Source organism: Pteropus vampyrus, unplaced genomic scaffold (assembly GCF_000151845.1).
Source record: "Pteropus vampyrus isolate Shadow unplaced genomic scaffold, Pvam_2.0 Scaffold22, whole genome shotgun sequence".
NCBI classification, from domain to species: Eukaryota; Metazoa; Chordata; class Mammalia; order Chiroptera; family Pteropodidae; genus Pteropus; species Pteropus vampyrus.
Window position 1 is genome coordinate 5,963,007 of NW_011888803.1, and position 18,582 is coordinate 5,981,588.

Genomic DNA, 18,582 nt, shown 5'->3' on the forward strand with positions numbered 1-18,582 from the left:
TTGGCTAAGTAAAGGAAATTATGCTTTTTGGGCCTAATCAGGTGAGCCATAAATAAAATGGAGTTCTTCCTGGCAAAAGAGAGTCATCCGAAGTATGAGAAGGATTCAATGCAAAGGAGCGTCTCCACTGCTAGCTTTGAAGATGAAAGGGACCATATGTCAAGGAATGTGGGTGCCACAAGAGCTAAGAGTGGCTGGCTGAAAGCTGACAACCAGCAAGGAAACAGAGATCTTAGTCTTGTAGCGGTAAATTATGCTACAGTCACATGACCTGAGAAAAGAAGCTTGAACTCCAGATAAAAGAAAGACTCCTTTCTTTTAGTTTTTTTAAGATTCTGAACAGCAAATCCAGCCACTCCATGTCTGGACTTCTGACATACAGAACTGTGACCTAATACATGGGTGTTGTTCTAAGTTGTTACATTTATAGTAATTTGTTACACAGCAATGGAAATCTGATAGAGAATTATAAGTGTGGTAATAACCATTATTATTTAGAGAATGCTATTATGTTCCAGAAAACTAGCAAGGCATTTTAAAGGAATTATTTATCTTTTCAATAACTATTGCAAAATAGGCATTAGTTCCCCATTTTATAGATGCAGAAATTAAGTCTTTGAGAAGTTACAAAATTTGGTCAATATCTCACAGCAAGTACCAGCTAAATTGGAATTTAAACCCTACTTCTATGTCCTTTCCTCATTGCCTAACTTTGTTAAGTATAAATTGTTAGAAAGAAAAGAAGCATTCTAATTTCATTAATTTTGCTATCTACACATCATAACTGAATAATAGATTAGTGAACTTTCTGAGAGACAGTAGGCACACAAAAATTGAAACCTGTTCAATTACACACATGTCAAAATGTACTTCTAGAGTTCATGATAGTGGCTAACCTAAGACAAATCTTACTTTCCAGCTAAATGTCACCTTTCCTTACTTATTTGTCTGGTTGACATCTTTTTCCTTTTATGTTGCATGCAGCTGGCAGTGGAGCCTTTAGAAATCTAACTATTCCCTGTCTGTTTTTCAAAGAATAGTTGAGAGAAAATTTCTGGACTTTCTATATATCAAGGAAAAGAATGCCAGAAGCCACCTATCTAAATGTTTACCTAAAATAATAGTAATGTTGATAATTGTCACTTATGAGCATGTGTTATGTGCCAGGCACCATACTAAGTATACCTCACAGAACCCTATGATGTAAACGTTGTTATTATTCTAATCTTACAGGTGAGGAAATGGTCTTAAATAGGTTCACAACCTTGCACAAGGAAACTTGCAAGTAGGTAACTGAGAGAAAATTAAATACATGATCCATTACTCTATGCTTCTTATCCTCCTAGTATATATCACTCTTCATCATGAAATCTCACAAAGATTCTCCAGCTCTGCCCTTGGAATGAAAGGCTTTCTCAGAGTGTTTCCAGGTAAGTCTAGAACCTCAAAACCTGGAACATGCGATTTACTGCATATGGAACCTATTTTTAGGTACCATCTACATACTACTCTTCTGTCTATGCACTTAGTTGTTCAATAGGACTCATTTGGAGTGCTTCTTCTGGTTTATCCTATGTCAGGGGGAGCCTTATGGCTATTACGTGTCTGTTGGTGATGACTTTTTTTGCTTTACCCATGTTTTTTCATCCAAGTCCTTAACATCTAAAACACTTCAATACAGCTGGTAAATATTAAGATATATTGTAAGGCAGAAGGCTGAAAACAGATTTCTCCATGCCATCTGTAATGGCTATGCAGCTGTATTACCCATATACATCTGGAGAGATGCTGTAAAGAGCCTACCATTTGGCAAAGTTAGCAGGTGGCCTTATCAAATGTGGATAGAAGCAGTCAAGTTTAAGACTAGGATGAGGAAAGCCACAAAAACAACAAAATACATAGAAAGGAAGAAGAATAACTGACGTATAACAACACATTATAAAATGAGAAAAGTGCATGGGAAAGGTTGTGAGGTTGCAGGATAAGACTTTATGAAAATGTTAAATAAATAGATCAATTTAAAAATGCCTTGACTGTCACAGTAATTAGAAACTGTCAGAATTGTGCTTAGTTAAATCTGGTTAATTTGCTAGATTTGGCAGTGGAACTGGTGCTAAAGGTTGACATGACAACATTTGGTGTGGTATGTCCTGGGGCATTCCATCACTACCAGTTGAGTAAATGATATTAACAGAAGAGATGGACAAGCCTGTCTCTGCTAATTTCAGGGAATACTGCTGCCTTTTAAGGAATCTTGCCAACCTGGGCTTTTCTTCAGTTAAAAAAAAAAAAAAGTAGTGCTGGAAGTAGCTTTAAGAGGAATTGAGTCAGCATGATGGTGCAAACAGATTCCTTTTCTTAAAGCATGCTTGTCTATCCAATGGTAGAGTCCCGTTTGATGCTCTGTAATAGATTCTCCCAATGCCTTTGATTCTTCCAAGAAGTTTGCAACCAACAATTGATAATAGGAGCTGCCCCTAGAAAAAAGGCAGATTTCAGATCTGGGAGGGAGAGCCCAATAAATGGCAGGATAAATGTAGAAGGAAAGCAAAAAGACTGCATCACAGTTGGAAGCTTGGTTTTGCTCAGAGTCATTGGCATAGAGCTCTTATTCTGGGTCTTGACATTCTTTTGAGTCTTAAAGTAGGAAACTCACAGTTTTTCCTTTTTTCAGGTTGAGTTGACATCGAGGAAGCAAGCTGCTCTAGTTGGAGCCAAACCAGACAAGCTGCCCATTCTGCTAATTGGATTTTGGGATCTGTGTTCAGGTAGTCTGAACTGGAAATTTACTCATCTCTGCTTAGATGCCAAATTCATTGGCCTAGATGTACATAGAACCTAATAAAATAAATTAGCAAAATGGCTATGTCATGTCCATTTCCAAAATGTATATCTTGTCATGTCTCTCAGTTGGGGATTCTTTTATTTTTAACTGATCTATTAAAGTTGTCTAGCTACATGAATTGTTCTAATTGCTGAGTTTTCCCAGAATTAAATACTCTAAGTTAAATCAACTAACATTTAGCAAACGGGAGCTACTTCTTCTGCTTCTCTCCCTAAGAGCCCTCCATAGAATTAACAGTTAGGTGCTAATTGCAAATGATTAAGTGCTCACCAGTCTTGGAGTCCTTTCTTTAATATTAATGAGATGGATTAGCATGGAACATGTCTTCTGTTAATATTATAAATGGAAGCCTGCACGGATCACTGAGTGCTGTTTTGTATTATGAGGAGCATTTGGTTTAAAGGAATAAAAACAGTATGCTCTTAAAATGTATCTTCCTTTCAGTTGTGAAGTAAAATGACTGAGGAAATTGTTTAAATATCATTAATTTAGAGCAACCACATAGCATTTTAGCAATAACCACAGTGGCAAACTTTTACATAGCATTTCTTTCATTAGTGTCTGTGAGTAGAGTTGAAATTATTCTGTAAGTATAGATACACCCAGAAACACTCACCATTCTCTACTACTTAAAGAAATCACTTGGCAGTTCACAACTATTTTCACATATCTGAATTTCCTTCCAAGACCACTATTTTGCTATTTAAAACATACTAAATGATTTCATTTGCCTGTTTGAAAACATCAGACTTGCTGTTTCTTCTTTCTTTGAAGAACAGACAGGTAATAATCACTTCTTTCTTGCTTTCCCTAAGAAAATACTTGAAAGATTAAAGATTATACTTCATACATTGCTGTTTAACAATCTACCACAAATTAGATCAACATTGTCTCTAATTTGCAGAATGGGCACCATTCCATTTTATTTCATGATGCTTATTTGCTAAGAATATTGTTCATTTTGATAAGTGCTATTTGAGAAACACCATAAAAACACTAAAATCAAAACATTTCTTTTAAATCATGGTGTAACTTAAAATTTTAGCTCTTTTGTTAGTTACAAACATTTGCATATGAGACATCAAAAGCTTATGTATTCGAACCAAATCAGAGCCAGTATTAATGTACTATGTACCACACTTGATTAAGTGCCACACTTGACCCTGAGTCAAAGTTCTAGTTTTGTCCTTACTTTTCGAACTTAAAACTATGTACTCATTTACCATTTGCCCTAGGTAAACATGCTTATAACCAAATAATACCATGTTGTGCCTACTTATATACTCATTGTAATAGAGCTGATACTTATGTTTAAGATTTTATATGTTAAAAGTGATAATTATCAATATAGGATTTCTCAGATCATGGAAAAAAAGAAAATATATAGTTAATACCTTGCATTTGACTTTGCATGTTTGATTTAATACAGAATATACATATGTGTTCATCAATTATATGTTTGTATAAATATATTCAGCTGTGATTATTTTTAATAATCTTAAACTTTATGTAAAGTTATAATTTATGGTAGCTACGATAGCAAAATAGCAAAAATCTTTTCTTGAAATATCTGGTCTTCTTACAAATACCGAAATATAAAATCTGCAATGAAGTCTTCTTACAAATACTGAAATATAAAATCTGCAATGAAGTCATGAAAATTGTGATAGGTAGAATTCTAAGATAGTCTCCAAGATAAATGATCCTTGATGTATACACTTTCTATGTGAATATGATGATATACCATTCTCAAGATTATGTTATTTATCAGTTGATTAAGAGTTAAATCAAGACAATTATCTGGGGTGGGTTTAACTTAATTGGATGAGCCCATTAACATAAGGTGAAGTGTCAGAGAGATTCTAATCTGCTGACTAAGAAGAAAGTAAACAGCACATTGTAAAGGAGGGAGCCACAAGGCAAGAGCCTAAGGCAGCTTCTAGGAAGTGAGAGTGGTGCTCAGCAGATAGCTAGCATGGAAATCAGGGCCTCAGCCATCAAACCACAGGAAAATGAATTCTACCAACAAACAATCTGTGAGTTTGGAAGAGAACCCTGAGCCTCGGATGAGATCGGAGCCTGGTTAACACCTTGAATTCAAACCATGAGACCCTCAGCACGGGACCCAGCTAACCCATGTCTGGATTCCTGACCTACAGAAACTATGACATAATAAATTTGTGTTGTTTTGAGCCACTGAAGTTTATGGTAATTTGTTAGCAGCATAGAAAATTAATACCAAAATGAATTTGGTTTGATTCATGCAGAATAAATTTAACTGAGAATAGTCACTCTTTTAATAAAATCTAGCTGCAGTATTACAATAGCCCACAAAACATGGAATCATTCATGACGAATGAAAAAAAAAATATATGGAGCCTCCAGTAATATTGCTAATTAAAAAGAAAAACAAGAGTTTCATAATTTTGCTTCCTTCTGTTCTTCAGATAGATGCTATTATCATTGACAATGACACTACCAATCATTCTTGGATGACTTTGCAAGAAATTGGCTAGGCATTATCTCAGAATTCTCTTCACTGCTCACAGGTTTCAGACTCATAAGAGATGCTAAACTTTCTCTAGATTGCAAAAACTGTGTATTGCCCTGTATACCACTGGGAAAATGTTGGATTAATTGCCTTCTGTGGGTGCTCAGGCTCTTCTGACATTGGATTCTGTTTTCAAAGCCCTGGAAATGGTATAATAATTAATTGTGGCAATGTTTATGTTAACTGCTCCATTCCCTTAGTGTCACCTCCTGAGTGTCAATAGCAGACAGCACTGAATATGTTTCAGACAAAAATTCTGATCATCAGTGATATTTTTCCTGATTCTTTTGGTTTAGAGGGTTCTGCTTGGTAATATAATAAATCATATGGATATTTGCCTTTAACAATTCATGGGAGTCCAGAGCAGAGAATTGTTTCATTAAGTGTAAAATTTGCTGAGTCCGTAGCATGATTTAGAATAACCAGTATTTAGAAGGAATGGCTAATGAATGTCTGCCATTTTCTATTTTCTCCTTCTTCTCTGTGGGAGGATTCAGAATTTCTAAGTTCAGATCAGAATAAAATGTGTGATAAAAGAAAAAGAGTTATCCAATATAAAATCTTTCTGTGCATCCTAATAATGCAATAGTTATTGCAGATCAACAATTAAAACACAGCCATGACACATACTGACATGCACATGCACACTCAATTTCAGAGACACAGAAGCTCCTATTTAAGAATTCTTATAGTTGGTATTATTTCTTTTCTTCTAGACTATCATATTATATTGCAAAGAGCTATAGCAGAGGCTGTAAGAGAAACTGTTCCCATAGTAAAATACCTTTATATCATTTCAGATAATACCTCTGAGAATATGCTTTTGTGGCTATAGGCTAGTGACAAGGCTGGGGCAGCATTAAGTCATTAATGAATCTGGATTTTTCTTTCTCTGCTGAGAATATAAACAATAGTCCTAGCCAAAGGTTCTTTAACACCATAAATGTTTATTATACACTTAATTACTAACTCTATTGTTAGCTTTTTGATTTGCAAACAGCATGAATAATCTCAGTACAGTAAACTAAAGATCACTAGGCTCATTTTGTTCAGTCTTTTCCTTATTTTAAACCCAAATGTCTACAAGGCTTATTTTCCACCATAAACCAAAATCTGAAAGGTTAAAATGATATATTAAGGTCTGTGTTGCAATTGAAAGATCCCTGGAATAAAATGTCTGAGTTTGAGGGTCAGATCCAACTCTTGGAAGCTTTCTAAATTCCAGTGGCCTTATCTTTATAAAAAAAATGAATTAAAATAAAGGAACAAATGAATCCTTGCAATATGTTGTCTATCTACTAAAATGACTATAAGAATCAAATGATGGATACTGTACCTGCCAATTACCTATTTGCTTTCTAATCTGGTCTCTGTTCTTTCCTCGTTTCTCTGTATTGAGCCAAACTGCAAGCTTCATGTTCCCTTGCTTTCTGACTTCTGCATAGTTTCAGCCAATGAGAAGCAGTTTTAGAAAAGTCAATGATGTAAATTATGGGAAAGCCTGGGTGTTGCTCTTCTGTCCACTCTTCTTTAGGTAGAATATCTATCTGACTGAGTTGGTTCCAACCTGTAAAAACTAACCATTTCTTCTGTGGTCCAAACTGGCAGGACAGTTCCCACTCGGTGTGCATTTTTGCCAGATGGTTCCTCTTCTGGGCTCTGGTATTACCATCTTCTCTTGTTGTCCCTCTAGCCCTAGGGGTAGCAGCTTCTATCCTTTTCCTATCTCTTCCTTGCCTCACCATCTCTTATATGGCTTCCCAATTGTCCTATCAGCTACACACCAGTTTCACTGTATTAAATCCCTTCATTGTGAAAGACCAAGAGAAGTTTCTGTTATCTAGCTGGATCTGGACTGATACTGATGGCAAAACACTTTACAGATTACAAACGTTATGAAATATAGAGTGTTAGTGCTATAGTCACTTTAATGATTAAGTCATATTTTCCAAATGTGATATATTTGTTTAATCTGCCCTTTTGGTGCTGTCCCACTATTACCTCCCTTTATGGATGTAGATGATCAATAATCCATGCTATTAAAATATCTTTGAAATTATATGTATAGAAATAGAATATTTAGTTACTGTCATATATTGCTATTAACGAACAAATGTAGAATTAAAATTGGAATATTTTGGAATATGGTTGGATGTCTTAATTTAAATTTATTTTAGTGTGGAGCACTGAGAATTATAGCAATTTCCTTTTAACTATCTATCTTATATCATCTTCTGACTTTCCTTAACGAATGTATCAATCTTCAGCGAGAGACTCATGAAAGCAAACAAAAGAAATTATTAGAAAGAAATACTAAAGTGGCTTACACTTTTCCAGAAGCAAACCTAAGACAAAGTTCTATGACTTAACTATGCACCATCATCTATCATCTACTAACCTACTTACTTGGAAAATTCAGAAGTTAGCTACTTGTCATGGGCATGAATATTAACATATTTATCTGGATTGAAAAATGAAGTCAGATTGTTATGCTTCAAATTAAATCTGACTTGGCTGGTTGATTTGAAAATGAATATGGCTTTAATTCATACCAATAAGGTCACATGATGGGCATTTTCCACAAATTTAATGAACTAAATCTGCCTCTCTAAGCTTTTGATGGAATTGTATTTAAAGTACGTGATGACATAAGCATTTTAAAAGTTTTTTCTAGTTTCGTATGAATCAAGTCAAATCAGGTGCCTCTAAATGAAAGAAGAATAGGTCTAGTTAACAGTTTTGATGTGTTAGTAAACCCTTTCCTGAAACTACAAGATTCTAATGACTGAATAATATGAATTTATTGACTCAATTGTTACTTACAACAAAATTGAAGAAAGACCTAATTGAGTTCACAATGTGATTTTTGATATGTACCTCAGAAAATGTTCAAAGAATTGAGGAGTTCTTCTATTCACATCTATTTGCTTATAAGGACAAATTTTCTCAGTAGATTTTTAAAGCAAACAAAAAATAGAAATAGACTTGTTAATGATTTCACTAACATTTTACCAATAAGTTGTATTCTTTTATGATACGTGAACTAATTAAAAATAATAACCTCATTTAGATAAAAATTATTTTAATAAAGTTTACTTTTTATAGTTAATAAATAATAATTAATGTTTTCAATCAATTGTATGATATTAGATCAAAGAGATTATGGAGTATTTAAGTCAAAGATATTAAGTCAAGGGAAATTTAATCAAAATAAAAATTTTAATTTACATTCATATTTTTGACAGGGAAGATAAGCATAAAAAAGATAAGATAATTTTTATGGTAACTGAAATGAAAATATGAACCCAAGAAGTAAATGAAATAATATAAAATTTCTGGCTTTGAAAATGGATTCATTTGGTATCAAATTGCCATGATATTTAGGTACTTTGGGATACTTTGTACAAAATGTTCTAGCTGTTTTATTTAATAAATGTTAGTCCTTAAAATATACCATAAATTATATTCTATGCAACCCATTAAACATGACAAAAATCTTTTAGCTGGTATGCAAGCAAAATTTTTTTGAAGACCTATCTACACTATGCTCTTTCTTCTCTGAACTTATTCTATTTATTCATATCTGAGCATATTAATGCATCTCACCTTGTATTAACTGATCTTTTCCTCTTCTTTAATCTTATCTCCATCTGAATCACCTATGGTGTTCAGCACTATACTGGCTTCACAGCATAATGTGGACTCAATATACTTTTACTAAAAAACAGATAATAAAATCATATACAGAAATACCAAAAATTTCCATTATATTTCTTGTCTTCAGAGAGTGCTCTATTTTTGGCCATTTTCATCTTTATACTGCTAACTTGAATTTCTATAGGTCTCACATCCCCTTTTACAATCAATTCCTCCTCTTTCAAAGCATTTGAATTTAGGTTTAGTATTGGGCGGCTACCAAGTGAGTCATTTGGGTTATGAAAAATAACCCTAGATCAATTTCTTTTATTTCTCCACTACCCTCTTTCGAGCCTGTTTTAATTCTTCTTCTTCTTCTTCTTTTTTTTTAAAAATTTTTTTTTATGAGGTTATTACTCTGGCACACATCCCGGTTGCTGGGAGATCTCTCGAAAAGAGTGTTAAATTAAAGATATCAGTTACTAGCTTACCTCTTAATGAAGCAGCTGGCTTAAGAAGCTTTAGATTTAAATTATCTGCCCTGGCCGTATTGTGCTTTCTTAAGTGAGGCACTGCACTGACTTCTCTGTAAGTAATTGGCTGAAACTGAGTCTGAGGTACCTCCGTTAACCGATTGATTAGAGACATTACTGATACTGTAAGGGGTAGTTCTTTAAGGCAATGTCGGGTTTAGTGTTTTGAACAGTACAAAGACTGAAATTTATAAAATGAGTTTCAAATTAATTTACAGTGGAACTCCTATTAGAGATCACAGAATCAAAGGCCAACCAGATTCGGTAGATGGTCTCATTATGATCTACTGTAGATCAGAGATTTCTATTATGTGACAAAGTATCTGTAGTGCCCATTTATTCCTCGGCTATAACTTGTACTAGTACCATCATGTCTTTCATTTTTTAGATAGAGATTTCTTATTTTATATTCAGAAATCGTTGTAGGTCAATACAATATCATTTTATTTTTCTTCTGGCTTAAAGAACATGAGGGGATCACTCCATCCACTCCTGTATCATTACAAGTCCAGAATCCCAGAAATTTTTGGAAGAAAAAAGTACACTATCAGTCAATATATTAACATGTATGTCTTAGTTTAACTCTTAAACATTAAATTTATATATTTTTTTTATTTAAAGACAGGTTAGTTTAATTTTATAGAAGAAATAATTTAAAAAATAAGTCTCTTCACCTGAAAAAAAATATGAGGATTAGATTAGTTAATCTCCACAGTTAATCCTTGCCCACTCTAATATTCTATATTGTCAAAATTCTTATTTAGTGCTTAATATGTACCTAGAACTACACAATGAGGTCTATAGAATAATTGGCCATTTTCATCTTTATACTGCTTACTTGAAGACCTGTGTGCTTCATTTGAAAAGAAATTTACTGTTAAAAATATTTCACCTACATTATTACTTGTGATCATCATACTAGACAGAGCGGTATTCCTAATTTACAAATTAAAACAAAACAAAACAAAACCCTAGTCTCAGAAAGTCTAAATGACTCATTTAAGGTTATGGGTTACACATTAATGTGACTACTGGTCAGTTAAGACAGATATTAGGTTTTTTGCTACTTCTTTCAATGCTTGGTTCACTAAAATGATGTAATTTTTATTTTTAAAGATTCTAGCATTGGATTAGAGGATCAAAATTGACACGAAAGAAAAAGAGACTGATGGAGTACTCAAAATCATAAAATACTGAAAATCTCATAGACTAGCTTTTTACACAGTAAATTTGCAGTCATATTTCCTCTTGATATTCATAACAAGTCAATAAAATAGATATAATTATTGTCATTGTTTTACAATTTTATAGATGGGGAAGCTGAGGACAGAGAAACTACAAAGCGAGTTTCCTCTAAGTTGCCCTAAGCTCATACTTGGGTTAGAGTGAAAAAGGAAAGTTTAATACAGAAAAATAAAGGAATTAGTCAGGTAGACCCTGACATCACAAATAGCATTACTAACCTTGTGTCCTTTATGTTCAATAAGATGTCTCAAATAGACAGGAACCGCAACATCAGAGTTCTTGAACATGAAATCATGTCAGAAATACCTTTATAATGTTTCTTCTCACTTTCCAAGTCTTGTTAATGTGTTGTCCATTCCTAGGACTTCCAATTAGTTTAACTGGAAGTCTAACTGGAGTGAATTGGAAGCCATAGTCTATAGGATACAACAATGAGGTCTCTCTAGAATTATGATGGGCAAAGATTATGAGTTTCTACAGATTTCAGAGTAAATGCTGTTAAAGTAAAATTTAGTATATCAAAAATACATATATTGAAGCTTGTTCTCTACAAAGCACCCATCCTTTCTAGTTATAGAGATTAGGGTCTTAAGAATTATAGGAAACTTTAAGATAAATCATCTAAATTAATCTTTTTATTTTTATAAAGATAGAAATCGAGGCCCAGAAAGACTATGAGTTGTCCAAGTTCACACAGATGGTTAATAGTGAACTTCAGACTCCAACCCTAAACTTTAAAATTTAAATGATTTTAACACCATTCAGCCATAATAGTTTCTGGAGATGAGAAAGCATTGTGCTTTGTGCTGTGATGATGGGGCATTACCATGCCTTCTTATATGATATAAACACAGAGCATTTTGGTTCCCAGGTTCTTGGAAAGTGTAAAGGTGAGCTAGCTACAGCCATTGGAGATCATAGAGGGAAAGGCAGAATTCCAAAAATACTTTAGGAATAAATTGTTAAAACAAAAGAAAAAAATAAAAGAAAGAGATACATATTGACTTTTCCGAAAAATTTCAAAAACCACAATGTCTCTTATTAGATATTTCAGAACTAGTGTACATTTATCCTATAAGTGTTTATCGAGTGCCTACTACTACATGTCTGGCACTGTTTTAGAAATCGTATTTACAGCACTGAACAAAACTACATCTTGGCCTTAATGAAGGGTTTTTGGAAGATAGCAGTGAGTTTGGGAGAAAGAAGGGATGAGGAAGATTTAGAGAAAAGATAAAAGAACAAGATTAGAAGACAGCACTAAGTACAAACTTTTTTGCCATTTCTTTAAAAATAGTATAAAATTTATTGAGCACTTATGTTCCAAGCTATTATTAGTGCTTATACTTATTACTTTATTAAATCTTTACAGTTATTCTATTATCCCAGTGAAGTAGATTGTTTTATTAATCCAATTTTGCAGATGAAGAAAGAGGTACAAGGAGGTTAAGTAACTTGTTCGGTCAGAAAGCCTTAGTAAATTCTGGAACCAGGATTCAAACTTAGGCAGCCTGAATTCAGAGCCCACATTTTTCATTGACAAGTCTCAAAGCACCTTCTTGTGTCTGAGGTTATTATTTGTTGAGAATGCCATAAGACCACTGTAGTTATAATCACTCTTGACTGACTTCGGACAAACTCTAAAATTCTCAAATGCAAAACAAAAGTGGTTGACTAGATAATCTCTAAGGTCCTTGAGAATTCTAACATTTGCTGGCTCCGTGATTTCATATAGGTCAAGTCGATTCTGCAGGATATAGAGCTGCTGACTGCTAGAGAGTATTATTTAAGGAATATACAATACCCCATGCTCAAGCTATCTCTGCTCCATAATCTAGAATCTGTCATGAGGTCTGAAATTGCTCTGCTTGATTCGCTCCTTCTAGACAAAGCATTTTCTATCAAGAGTACTCAAATTAATTGTCAACAGTTATTAAGTTATTAAGTCAATTGGCTCCTAAAAGGATGATGGTAAGTGTATTCATGGGGAAGAGGGACAAATAAAGGTCCAAATTTGGCATGCCATAGAAAATGATCTCACTAGCCACATCACTGTAACATGGGAACAGAGAATAATAAATTTAAAAGTGTAGTTAATTGCTGGACTATTTTTGCCTTCATGATTTTGTTAGGAATAACCTTCGCGTATGTATAACCTCCTCAAACACTCAATTTTCTTTTCTTCTCCTTCCCTCCTGCCCCCTTTATTCCAATGTAGAGCAGAAGGCAGGCAATCAGTATAGAAAAGAAGCAGACCATGAGTGGGGAAGAATAGTCAGGACATAGTAGAAATTGAGACTTGCTGACAGGAGAATTTATGTTCATAAGGTTATATCTCCTTTACCTTCAATAAGAGGGACACGTAAAATGTGGCAGCATTGGAAAGAAATAGAGTTTCACAGGGGCTATTTAAGTTAAAAGTAAGGACAAATGAAGCAGAAACTACAATGTTCTTTTCCCCCTTCTGTTATGCTTCCTATCAGGTCATTAAGTGGTTAGGCCTTTCCCTAAGGTATAGTCATCATCAACACCTTTGCTTACCTCAGTCAACTCAGTGCCCCTGCTGCTACGGATATTAATGATGTTGTGAACTTATTTAGTATAAGTGTGGCTTAATGTGCGTTATTAGATTATCCATCAGTTGTACGTTGCCCTTAGCAACTGGCATAAAGTTATCTCTAGTCCACTGCTAATTTTATATCTGTCTTTGTTGGGTCAGCTTTGCTAGTTTCTTTGCTTCATTTTACTTTCAGAGTTATAACTCATGACAGTGATATAGAAGTCACCAGCTTATAACTAACAATAAGCACTGATTGCAATAGAACAATGACCCTTGGATACATGGGGTCATAACAAAGGTCTTTTGTGTTCTTTTTTATTGTTCTTGAGGCACTCTTTTGGTAACATGGTCTATTGTAGATAAAGAGCACAGATCAACCCTGTATAAAATTTCTCGTTTAGAGAAATCTATGCACGGATGTTAATATATTATTTTGATGTCTATCTCTCTTTATGGTTGGAAAATTGATTTGGGGTATGTATCTAAATCAGGATGGAAAGTTACGTAGTTTTTTTTCCTAGCAGATCTAAAGCAAAACAAACCAATAAAATAGGTTGCAGACCTAACACACAAATAATAGAAATTTTGTAGTCAGATCATCTTGAAAAATGTATTCCTCTTCCCTAGGGTTGAAATCGGTGATTTATTGGTAAAGCTTACAGCAAATAGCAATATTTTAGTGAATCTCATTTTCTAAATTATTTGTTTAAATTATTATTTATTTATTTGCTTGACTAGATTTGGAGTTGAATGGGTAGATAAGAATGAAACCATTAAATCTGTGTGAGAACAAATCACTTCAATTTTACATTTCACTATTTAACCTGTCTGGGTCTCTTTCCACCTGTAAAATGAGAAGATTATACAGCTGATCTCTTAGACCTTGCTTAGACTTACAAAAAAATACGTGCAATTTCTTTTCCCCTCATAGATTTGCATTGGGTGAAATATTCTATGCTATCACATAAGAAAACATCATTTTATATTAAAACATTATGAGTTACTGTTAATGATAATGGTGATGATGATATGATTTAAAATAATACATGCTTATAAAATTTTTACAAATAGCTCAATTTTGGTAATTCTAATGTATAATAGTAACTATGTTCTTTATTTGCATTTCTTTTTTTTTATTGAGATAACATTGGTTTACAGTATTAAATGTTTCAGGTGCACAATTATGATTTGACATTTGTATACTCTATGGAGTGTTCACCACCAAAAGTCTAGTTTCTATCTCTCACCACACATTTGATCCTATTTACCCATTTTGCCCTCTTCCCCACCCTTTTCTTCTGGTAACCACCAATGATTATCTGTATCTGTGTTTGTTTTTGTTTTGTTTTGTTTGTTAATTCATTTCTCTTTGCTTTATATTACATATATGAGTGAAATTTTGATTTTTGTCCTTTTCCCACTGACTTATTTCACATAGCATAATCCCCACAAAATCCATCTATGTTGTCGCAAATGACAATATTTCATCTTTTTATTGTGAGTAGTATTTCATTGTGTACATATATACTACTCGCAATGTGTGTGTGTGTGTGTGTGTGTGTGTGTGTATTACCTTTTCATCCATTCATTGGTTGATGGACACTTTTTTTACTATCTTGGCTATTATAAATAATGCTGCAATCAACATAGAAGTGCATATATCTTTCCAAATTTGTGTTTTCATATTCTTTTGATAAATACCCAGAAGTAGACTAGCTTGATAATATAGTACTTCTATTCTTAAATTTTTTGAAGAACCTCCAAATTGTTTTCTATAGTGGCTTCACCAATTTACAATCTTACCAACAATGTACGAGGGTTCCCTTTTCTCTATATTCTTTCCAACACTTGTTATTTCTTCTCTTTTTGATAATAGTCATTCTAACAGGTATGAGGTAATATCTCATTGTGGTTTGAATTTGCATTTTCCTAATAATTAGTGATGTTAAACATTTTTCATGTGCCTGTTGGCCATTTGCATTTTTTTTAAATAAAAATGTCTATTCAGATCCTCTGACCATGTTTTAATCAGGTTGTTTTTTCTTATTATTATTGAGTTGTATGAGTTCTTTATGTATTTGGGTATTAACCCTTTAACAGAAATATCATTTGCAAATATTTTCTCTCATTTGTTTTGGTGCCTTTTATTTTATTGATGGTTTCCTCTGTTGTGCAGAAGCTTTTTAAATTTAATGTGGTCCCATTTATTTATTTTTGTTTTTGTTTCTCTTGCTGTTGGAGCCAAATTCACAAAAACATTCCTAAGACCAATGTGTAGGAGCTTAGTGCCTATGTTTCTTCTATGGATTTTATAATTTCAGGTCTTTTTAATCCATTCAAGTTTTTAATCTATTTTTGTGTATTGTGTGAGATAGTGGACTAATTTCATTCTTTGCATATGGATGTCCTGTTTTCTCAACACCATATATTGAATAGGTTGTTCTTTCTCCATTTTATGGCTTGACTCTTTGTTATAAATCATGTTAAATATATATGTGGTTTATTTCTGGGCTCTCAATTCTGTTCCATTGGTCTGTGTGTCTGTTTTTCTGTCAATACCATACTGTTTTGCTTACTATAGCTTTATCATATAGTTTGAAATCAGGGAGTGTGATACCTCTGGCTTTGTTCTTCCCCCCCCCCCCAGGATTTCTTTGGCTATTTGATGTCTTTTCTTATGTCATACAAATTCTAAGATTTTTTTGTTCTATTTCTGTGATAAATGTCATTGGGATTTTGATAAGGATAGCATTGAATCTGTAGCTTTCTTTGGGTAATATGGACATTTTAACAATATTAATTCTTCCAATCTATGAGCACAAAATATTTTTTAATTTCTTTGTTTCCTCTTTGCATTTATTTTTTTCTTAATGACATTGGACAAATATCAAATTAGATTTTTCACTAGGTAGGTTACTTTCTGGCTAAATGGAAGGATATTCTGCCAAAAATTCCTGGCACATATGTGTTGAATAGCTAATCTTTAGTAGCAATTAGACATCTTTGTATATTATCTGTTAGACCATTAGTATACTTTATGCAGTATGCAGTAAGATTCTTTGTAATTAAATTGAACACGGTCTCACCTCATTTTTGGCTTAACTAGTCAGTTTACCAATATACATACATTCAATATATATTTTGGCATACTAGATTATACAAACACTCTCCTTAAAGAATTTATGTTCCTTGCCTCTTGTCTCCTTTCTTTGACCCCTAGCATAAAGCCTGAAGATCTATTTCACCTGCTTTATGAATCTTGTTTTGTGTGTTTCTGCATAGATTTGCATGTTAAATTAAGAGGACAATAATTCCAAGGTTTGCGATATAGAATTCAAGTAATAAATTCACTCGAATTATTCCAATTATATTCAAAACTAGTATTCGAAGCTGACATTTGAGACTCATCTTGAGTATCTTCATAGTTTTGTCTCTTGCCATTTCAGCTCAAGTTAAAAGCCAAAAATATGTGAAGAAAAAAAATTCTATGGCCTTATAGAACACAGATTAATAAAACTCCTCTATACAGAGAATTCCAGAGATAATCAGTTCAAGTTTTTATAATGGTATGCAAGGCCTTACATAATCTGCCCTCAACTTTTACCTTGTTGGTCTCTGCTATGGACTGAATTATGCCTTCACCCCCAATTCATATTAGGGTTAAATCCTAACCCTCAATGTGACTGCATTTGGAGATAGAGCTTTAGGAGGTAATTAAGGTAAAATGAGGTCATAAGGATGGGGTCCTAGTATTGATGGTCTTATAAAAAGAGGAAGAGAGAGAGAGAGGGAGAGGGAAAAGAGACAGAGAGAGAGAGAGAGAGAGAGAGAGAGAGAGAGAGAGAGAGAGAGAGAGAGAGAGAGAGATAGCGAGCACGCACGCTCTATCTATGCATGTACACACCATGGAAAGGCTATGTAGGCACACAGTGAGAAGTCAACTGTCTATAAGTCAGAAAGAGAGCTCTCACCAGGGATCACCTCTGCATGTGCTCAGTTTGGGATTCTAACCTTCGAAACTGTGAGAAAATACATTTCGGGTATGTAAGTCACCTAGTCTGTGATATTTTGTTATGGCAGTTTGAGCAGATTAAGAAAACCTTATCTTCTACTAGTTCATATTTGCTCACTCCAATCTAGAAACATTAGTTTCTTCCTGTTCTTTATCATGCTATGTGTACTTCTGTTTTGGAAATTTTGCACTACCTATTTCTTCTGCCTAGAATTCTTTTCTGCCAGGTATTCTGCATGACAAATTTGATCACCATCTTCAAAACTGTGATCATACGTCACTTTCAAAAAGAAATCTTCCAAGCTGCTGCATCGCCTCTAGCTTGCCAAGATCCAGTCGAAGAAGGTGGGTAAGTAAAGAGGTCTCTATACCACGGCTCGTAGAAAGCAGACGGCCTGCAAATCCACCGGTGGTAAAGCACTGAGGGAGCAACTGGCTCCAAAAGCTGCTCACAAGAGTGCATCCTCTACTGGAGGGGTGAAGAAACCTCATCGTTACAGGCCCGGTACTGTGACACTCCGTGAAATTAGACGTTATCAAAGTCCACTGAACTCTGATTCACAAAGTTCCCTTCCAGTGTGTGGTGCGAGAAATTGATCAGGACTTCAAAACAGAACTGTGCTTCTAGAGTGCAGCTATTGGTGCTTTGCAAGAGGCAAGTGAGGCCTATCTGGTTGGCCTTTTTGAAGACACAATGCCAAATATGTAACACGTATGCCAAAAGACATCCAGCTAGCACGGCACATACGTGGAGAACATGCTTAAGAATCCACCAGGACGGGAAACATTTCATTCTTTAAAAAAAAACAACAAAAAAACTCTTCTTCCTGTTATTGGCAGTTCTAAATGTTAGACATTTTTTTTCCCCCCTATGGGGTCAAAAGGTACCTAAGTATATGATTGCAAGTGGAAAAATAGGGGACAGAAATCAGGTATTCGCGGTTTTTCTATTTTCATTTGTTTGTGAATTTTTAATATAAATGCGGGGACATAAAGCATTAATGAAAGTCAAAATGTTTCAGTGAACAAGTTTCAGCAGTTCAACTTTATAACAATTATAAATAAACCTGTTAAATTTTTCTGGACAATGCCAGTATTTGGATTTCTTTTTTAAACAAGTAAATTTCTTATTGATGGCAACTCAAAAAAAAAAAAAAAGAGGAAATCTTCCAAGACCACGGTATTTATTACCACAACCTG

General features: G+C 34.0%; 1 pseudogene; it reads left to right on the top strand.

Moving 5' to 3' along the window:
* Window positions 1-57: 57 nt before the first annotated feature.
* LOC111736792 lies at window positions 58-18,147 on the top strand (annotated as a pseudogene).
* The last annotated feature ends 435 nt before the right edge of the window (window positions 18,148-18,582 follow it).